The sequence below is a fragment of the Sturnira hondurensis genome, unplaced genomic scaffold (assembly GCF_014824575.4).
Source record: "Sturnira hondurensis isolate 20B ecotype Veracruz unplaced genomic scaffold, ASM1482457v3 Scaffold0012803, whole genome shotgun sequence".
NCBI lineage: Eukaryota > Metazoa > Chordata > Mammalia > Chiroptera > Phyllostomidae > Sturnira > Sturnira hondurensis.
Window position 1 is genome coordinate 66,627 of NW_028085434.1, and position 8,972 is coordinate 75,598.

Consider the following 8,972-nt stretch of genomic DNA (forward strand, 5'->3'; position numbering starts at 1 on the left):
ATTACAACCCAATAAAAGGCCCTAGAAGAGGGAGCTCAACACCTTTTTCCCCTGAGAAACTTGCCACCACTCACAGCCTTGTTCCTCTGGGAAAATGGCCACTTCTCCTCCCCAAGCAGATCATATCATGTCTCAGTCATGATTACTCTCATCCGTGGCAGCTGGGGAAATTTGCAAGAAAAGTCACCCCTGCAGAACACAGGAAGGACAAAGGAAGCTGAAGTCATTTAATATTGTCTGAGTACAGATCATTGGGACATTAGCAGGCAGATGGCAGGTTGATTTCTTTCTGTGCTTGACCACAATCATCCATTAAAATTAAATGCCTCTGTTAACCACAATAATTAAAATTTGGATATTAAAAAATCACCTAAAACTACTCAAACGTAGTCACAGGATCAAACAGCTAAAACCCATTTCTAATGAAAAAAAAGAGAACAATATATATTCACTTGCTAACATTTAAAAATGGATAGATTTTATCAAAATCAGAAAATCTGTGGTATCATATAAATAAAGAAGAACACCTTTTAGGACTCACTGTGAGAGAGCTATGGAACAGAACATTCGTGAGTGATGAAGAGCAGCTGACCACAGACACTCTTCTTTTCTCTATAACTCAGAAGAAGACCCTTACACCGTCTGATCACTCCCTTCTGTAGCTTTCATCCTTGCAATTGAAAAACAGAAGAATTAGACTTAATTAGCAAGTTCCCTTCCAGCTGCAAACCTCTAAGATTGGTGTTTAGTTCATGAAAAATACTTCTACTCCTAATTGTTGCCTGAACTCTTCTCTAAAAAGAAGAGAAAACAAATAGCATCAAAACCAAGAGTCTGCCAATTCAAGTGGTTCGTTCAGCTGTGTCTCGTGATTCCTGAGCACAGAGAAATCCCTTCCACTGCATCTCCAACTATCAGGGAGAGGAAATATACATGGAAAACCCACCAGCAGGCACACAAGCAGACGCTTCACCCTCTTACCTATTGACTTTGTCTCTTTAAGTTTCCCACTACTGTATCAGGAGTTCTTCCTGTAGCCAAAGCCACTTTCTTGTACATACAACTCAGTGATTTAGTGCACTGATTCTAGAACATTATATGACATTGAATGTATGCCCTGGAGACTCCCTCCCTAGGGAATGTGAAATCACTTCAAAAACGCTTTTCTATATTATCACATAATAACTAACAGGTTTGAACGTGGCCCCTCCAGGGAGAAAGCTCAAGGGCTCAAACCTGGAGTCATCCTCCCTCACATTCCCACAGGGAAAAATGCCTCTTCACACAAGAGACTCAGTTTCACCATGACATCCCTCAACAGGAGGTAAAAGCAGAGGGTGCATAAAGGTTGTAAATGGGGAAAAAGAGAGTGGTGTGAGGGGTGAGGGGTGATGGTGTGAGCAAAGGCTGGGGACCTACAGGCAGGGCATCTGATTAGATGGGGGCACAGTTTGGTTGTGGTTAGAAACAAGTGAAGGCAGTCTAGGGAAGCTTTATAGAAAGCCTGGATGCCCCACCCCCATCCAAGAACTTTTGGTCATTTGAGTCACTGAAAATTTTTGAGAAAAAAAGTCATCACAATTGTTTTCATACACAGAAATTTTAAACTAGGAATCATACAATCCGGACAATTTTGTTGATTAGAACAAGTCATTTATCTCCTCTGAATCCGTTACCTTGTCCATAACATAAAAATAACATCATTAGTATCCTGAGATACATTTGAGAGCCAGAGACTCAGGGTTCAGTCCAAACTGGTTTGAACAATTAGTAAGCCATTGGCTCAGTCCCAGCAGAGTGAAGACATAAATGAGTCTGCAGGCCTGGCTGTCTTCAGAACTGGATGGTGTGGCCAGATTACCTTTGTCTACCTATCATTGCCACATGCCTGCAGTAGGATTCATTCTCAAGGAAATTAATCCCTCCTGGCAGCAATAAGGCTTCCTTCTTTCTTGTGATCTGTGTGCATTGAAAAAATGTACCAGTTATCCTGAGAAAAGGAGGTTTCCATTCACAGCTTCTAATCCAAGGGCCCTTCCCATAACACTCAGCATGGTTGGATAACACCCCATGTGTGAACTAGTCACCTGTGCCAGGTGTGGGAAATGCTGCCCATGACCGATGCCCCATAAAATCTCATGAGGGCTTTTGTAATATTGATGTTTTGTATTTATTGGTCAGCAATGGTAATGCAGGTGATGTGTACTCTGTGAGGAGTCATCAGGATGTGGAGTCACAACTTTTACACTTTCGCATGTGTGTATCAGACTTCAGTGAAAAGTGTATAGGAAAACTTCAGATACATGCTAATGAGGGTAAAAAGGATGTAATGTTGTTAATATCAAACTGTAATTTCTAACAATAGTACTGAATTGATAAAACAAAAATCAAAAAGTGGAAAGTTTAACACTTCTTCCTCAATGACTGACATACAAAACAGACAAAAAGACATACAGGTGGTAATATTTTAATAATAAAATTTTGATTTAACAGATGATAATGAGAGAGAATAAATATAAGACAGAAACAACACTTTTTATGTTGCTAACTATATTTTCCCAAAATATTTATGGAATATTTATAAAAGTTGACTATGTCCTTGTCAGAAAGAAAATATTAATAAATTCAAATACATGGCAATTATATACATAACATACTTTGCAATAAAACTGAACAACAGCAACTGAATGTGGAAATAGAAAGGTGAAGTCTCAGAAACTTTTAAGTAATCTGCAAGTATCTCTCATGTTTACAGGAAGTCAGAAATAGAATATAGATTACCAATAAGTACATTTTAAATTAAGGAAACACAATTTTACTTATCGATGTATGCAAATGAACTCTTGGTCCTTTGGTAAAATCTGCTACACCTTCTGCACTCCTCATCCAAGGTAACAGCAGCTTAAAGCTTCTAGTTTCACAGGACAAAAGCCAAGGAATCCATTTTTTCTCCCAAAGCATATCAAAACCATAACCTGTCTGTGGCTCCATCTTCAAAATACAGTGTTAAAAATCCTCACCTTTCCCAGCCAGGGCCAGGTGGTTCATTTGTTTGGGGTGTTGTCCTGCACACCCAAAGGCTGCTGGTTCTATCTCCAGTAAGAGCAGGTACAGGAGGCAGCCAACTGATGTTTGTCTTTCTCTCCCAACCACCATGACCCCTTTCTTCTGTCTTTAAAGTCATTGAAACAGCCCTGACTGGTATGGCTCAGTTGGTTGAGCATCATTCCACAACCTGAAAGGTTGTCAGTTTGATTCCCAGTCAAGGCACATCGCAGAGGTCCTGGTTCAGTCCCTATTCAGGTTGTGTGAGAGATGCAACTGATTGATATGTCTCTCCCTCTCTTTTTCCCTCTCTCTAAAAATAAATAAGTAAAATCCTTTTGAAGTAAAATCAATAAAACATTCTCAGGTGAGGATTAAAAAAATTGTCACCTTTACTAAATCTAACCTCCTGGTCCAAATTACTTCCTTCTCTCATTGGATAATTGCCATAATCTCCAAATTAATCCTTCCTTCCTTCCTTCCTTTCTTCCTTCGTTCCTTCCTTCCTTCCTTTCCCCAGTTCAAAAATACTTCCATAGCACTCTATCCCATTCACTGTTGAAGCCAAAATAAAAAAATATACACTAAAGATCTATTTCCCTATTATTCTCTCGGGTCTCTGGGCTCATCTTTGACACAATAGTTACACGTTGTTCACTCCCATTCAGCCATGCAGCTGCTTTGCTCTTTCTCACACCCATGAGCAATGTTCTCATCTCACAGCTACTGCCTTTGTTTTGTCCCTAAACATGGACTACGCTCTCAGAAAACTCTAACTCCCTTACGTCCCTTTGCCCAAGGTGTGTCTTCCCCATGAGATCCTCTTTAAAAATTAACCTCTTTAAAATTGAACCCCAACCACAACACTGCTGTCCTGATTTATTCTTTCCCCACAGCACTCCTCAGTGCAGATACATCTAAATCATAAGGGTAGGAAAAGGCTAAACATAAGAAGGAAAATGATACTCAAAAATAATAGTTACATAAAATAAAACTGTTTAATTATGTTATAATTCAATTATAATTGAACAGAAAATGTGCAATTCTCCAAGAAGATAGAACAATTCTAAACCTGGAAGTGTTAAATAATATAGCTGAAAATATACTCAGAGTTTATTGACTGAATCACAGGGAAACTGAAGAGTGTCAATCACAGTGGCATACTGTAACATGCCTCTTTAATTGGTAGAAGTAATAAATAAATAAATAAGTAAGGAGAAAGAAAATATTCACAATGTGACTTAGTCTAATACATGTATGAAGAACACTGTGTGAAAACACAGAAGAAAGCACATCTTTCTTAATCACATGTAGAACATTTTTAAAAATCTGATGACATCCTAGGCCACCAATTTAGTGATAAAAGCTTTCAGGAATAGCGACTTAGAATGATGTAACTGTGTCAGAAAATGTACTAGCCAGTGCAACAATTTGGGCATCAAAAGGTAGGAAAGGATGAAGGCTGATAAATCAAAGCAGAGTAGAATTATATAGTCGTTATAGTGTTGCAGTGATCCCTGCACATAGATAACCACCAAGCTGAGTACAATCAGTGAACCAGTAAAAGTGAAGTGTGAGAGCCAACGGATGTTTCAGTGGATCACAAGCATCTTCATCTCTCACAATGACCAGGCACAAAAAGCTGAAGTTTGAGTTCCATGAATGAGGTTCAAAAATAACTCAGTGCTTAATCAAAGAAGTTCTCTTATGCAAGGTTGAAGCCAGAGTTGGGGAAAAATAAAGACTTGACATATATGATGGGAAATCTGGATGGGAGTCTCAAATGATTTTCACTCCTAAGAATCTCTGAACCTTCTGAAACTGCAGAAGTGGCCCATGTGCCCCAATAAGAGCAGGAAAACTATATGAAAGTTACTACATTAAGAATCTTCATCTCCACTCCTGGACACCAGGACTGTACACAGGGTTAAGTCACAGCAAAACCCACCCAGGGACACACGGGGCCTGATAAGGAACAAAGGAGCTGTGTCCCAAAGCAGCCTGGAGCTTTCAAATATCCAGCAGGCAACTGCTGTGAGATACACAGTTAAATAGAGGGCTATGAAGAAAGGACAGAGTTCAGAGGGAGATTTGAGAAAAGAAGACAGAGTTAAAGAGTTCAAGAATCGTTGCCTTAAGGAAAGGACACTTTAAGGAGGTCTAAGGAGAGAATAACAGTTAATCAGCTGAAAAACAGGGAAAAACATATCAGATGGGGAAAAGGGCATGTTTTCACATGTTTTAAGCAAAGGGAGACATCATAAGTTTCACATTTTAAAAGTGCAGTCTTTTATTGTCCACCTAGCATGTGCCTGGAAATCTCTATGTCAGCCTGAAAGCCAGGAAAGCATGATTTCAGGTTTCCATCCTATTAGCGGCTATAAGGCTAAAGCTGGTGTCACCAGAATTGCTGCCCTTTAGTGTAGAATGATAACATTTACTTATGGCTTTTGTCAAAGTCACAACTAAATGGAGAACCACTGTGACTTTGAAATCATCACCTGTACAACCTTGCCAGTTCAGCTTCTGTTCCTCACCTGAAGACAGAGGTATGGTGTGGGTGGACTCTGTGACCTCCCAAAATTAGTGATCTTCCAATCTGCCAACTTAGAATCCCTCAAGGACAGAGACTGTATTTCCCCAGGGACAGTCACATTAAGTCACCTCTAACAAAACTTGTATAATCAATGAAAGAATAAACAAATGAGAGAAAGAACAAAAATTGAAATGAAAGTTGTGTATCTGTCTTGGAATTTAGGCCCTGGGAGGTTGTTTTTCCCTTGATGGACCTCATTTAATTGATCCCTCTATAAGGGCTATGAGGACATTTCAGGACACCAAGGGACAGAATCTGATTAAAGGACTTCCAAATGCCTGTTCAATGCTCTACTGAAAAGAGTATATGACATTCAAATATTACACAATCTGGTTTTGACCCTTTGATGATGAAATTTCCTTTTGTGGAAATCCAATCAGCTTTGCTTCTTTACTTCTCATTTCTGGCAAAGATAGTAGTAATTAAAAGATTGGTTTTTTCACAACTGAGTGACAGTGGGAATAATGTTTTACCCCTTTGTTATCATCCCTGGAGCAGACACTGAGAGCAGTAGAAGCTCATGTGTTATGGATTCAATAAAGGGGTCCCTCCCTGTTTATAAATAGCAACGCAAAATTGGAGGCAAACATTAAATGTTTGAAATGCTTCAGGTGAGAAATTATTCTTTCTTTCTCTCCATGTGATAGTTAATGACATGATTGGAGGACATGCAAAATATGCACAAATATTTAATCACTTAGTTTTCTATAATAAAAAATGAATCATGCTATGTTTATAAACAAAGTATCATAGCATTTTGGGGCCTACAAAGGGAAATTTAATGAAAGTCTCAACAGAGAGTGGTCTGTGGCTGAAAAATATACCCACACCATCAAGTGAGACTTCAAGGAAGTTCCACATAGTTCTCTGCTCACTAACATTCTGATGAGTATCTGGAAAAACACCAAAGAAGTCCTGTTTTGAGTAATAACCAGTGTGAGTCCAGGACACAGAACTAGCGTGGTCTCCCCAAAATGACTACACTAATTTAGCCATTCACGGAACAGGTTTTCCCTCCAGAAATTAAAATCTCCCCAGTTTGTTGGTCTCTTGAAACCCTACCCTCTTGGAGGGCCTTCAGGTTCACCTGGAGTTGCAAACGTTTTCAAGAGTAATTCTGTAGTAGCTATTAAAATGTAAAAGCACATACACTCCATCCCATCAGGCCAACTTTGAGGAACCTGTAATACAGAAATAAAACATCAGTACATGAGGACATCTTAAACTAGGTGTTTATTGGAGCTTCATCTTAGTGACAATAATTCAGTAATGACCTGGAAGATCATAATAGAGAAACTGATAAGTATTATTTTATATGTTATGAAAACTGATATACCCCTGCAAAAATGAATGACAACAGGATATGATCAAAAAGGAGCCCTAATATATTACTGGACTCCAAAAACTCAACCAATTAAACATACTCATGCTAAGAACTGCAAACCTTTCCACCATTTATTACATTTAAAAGACTTCAGTCAGACAGTGACCAAATAAATACTTCATGGCTTCCCAGCACAGTCAGAGGGTGTGTAATTCCACTTTTCTTCGCCATAACTTCATCAAAGCTCTTTTCATCTCACTGTTTCACAAGCTGTAAATCAGTGGATTCAGCAGACGTATAAGCAGCGTGTAAGCCAATGACATCACTTTCTTGGTTTCTGGGGAGTAGCCAGATTTGGGTTGTAAATAGCTCATACTGGCTGTTACATAGAAGAGGGTAACAGATGTGAGATGGGAGGCACAGGTGGAAAAAGCCTTCTGCCTCCCAGTGTTTGATGGCATCTTCAGGATGGCAAAGAGGATTTGGATGTAAGACAAGAGTATCAAAAAGAAAGGAACCATGATAATCAAAATGGTGCCAGTGAATGCATAGATTTCAAACCAAAATGTGTCTGCACATGCAAGCTCTAACACAGGGGGAGTCTCACAGAAGAGATGGCTGATTTCACGGGAGCCACAGAAGGGAAAACTAAAAACCCATGATGTCTGCACAGTAGCCACCATGATTCCTGAGACCCATGAGAACATTACTAATTTCATGAAAACACTTTTGTTCATAATCATTGGATAGCTCAGAGAATGACAGATGGCAGCAAATCTGTCTTAAGCCATTGTCCCCAGGAGTAGGCATTCTGACACACCAAAAAGAAGAAGGAAATACATCTGTGCAAATTATCCTGAAAGAGTAATTGTAGATTTCTCAGTGGAGAGAACCACCAGCATTTCAGGCATTATGACTGCATTGAAACTCAGATCCACCACAGACAAGTTCAGGATAAACAAATACATGGGAATGTGGAAGCTTTGTTCCAGGGAGATGATGACTATGATCATGGCATTTCCTATCAGGGTCTCCAGGTAAACAACCAAGAAAACCCCAAAGAGCTGCTCCTGGAGTTTGGGAAAATTTGAAAAGCCCAAGAGGATGAATTCAACCACAGAACTTTGATTTTACCTTTTCATTTTGGTAGTGGGGTGCACAGTGGTTTTATTCACATTGTATGTTAATTACGAAGTCCCCTTGAAAAGTTTGAGACTGAAATTCTCAGCAAAGGATAAAATGACTCATTTTGACAGCTCTTCAAGTTGGCAGTTTTGAGAATGGTTAGGATATTGAATAGTTTATCTTTCAAATACAAATGAAAAAGTAAAAAATTTTACTCAAACCTCATTTTAAAAGTACAAAACAGAGACCTGTCTGCCTAGGTGTGCAGGGAGGGTGGCAAGGACAGGGGGCCATGTTCAGTTGCGATCTCTGTGGTCGCCAGCCCACCAGCCTGCCAGCCCAGGAAATTTGAGAGGAGCATTGTCCTAACCAGTCAGGTTGGGGATTGGGCTGGGCTGAGAGGCACGCTTTCTGGAGAAGTTTTTACTGGAAAGTGGACTGAGGTGTTCTGTGAAAGCAGCTTGACTTGCTTCTCACCCAGCCACAGGACAGTACCAAATCCCGTGGGATCAAGGCAGCCTGTCAGGTGTGCGGGCACCCGCACCCCAGTCTGGTAGCCTGGCTGGTGGGAGGGTGTGAGCCAGCCCACAGAGGAGTCCCACCGAAACGAGAAAAACCGCATTGGACAATTTGAAACCAACAAGGAAGGAGTTTTTGTTGTTGGATTTTTTTTTGTTTTTTTTTTGTTTTTGTTTTTTACTTTTATTTTTAAACCTTTTTCAGTAATCGTATATATTTTTTAATTTTATTGTTGCTGTATCTTTCAGTACTCTGTTCCTCTCCTTTCTTTTTTCCTGTTTTAATCCCTCTTCATTTCACCCCAAACTTATTGCTTTTTCCTCACTTCTCTTGCCCTTTTTTTGTGTGTTTGTTTGTTTGTTT

The 8,972-nt window shown here is 39.6% G+C and overlaps 1 pseudogene; it reads right to left on the reverse strand.

The window, feature by feature from the left end:
* Nucleotides 1-52: 52 nt before the first annotated feature.
* LOC118997248 (olfactory receptor 10A3-like) lies at nucleotides 53-8,107 on the reverse strand (annotated as a pseudogene).
* Nucleotides 8,108-8,972: the final 865 nt, after the last annotated feature.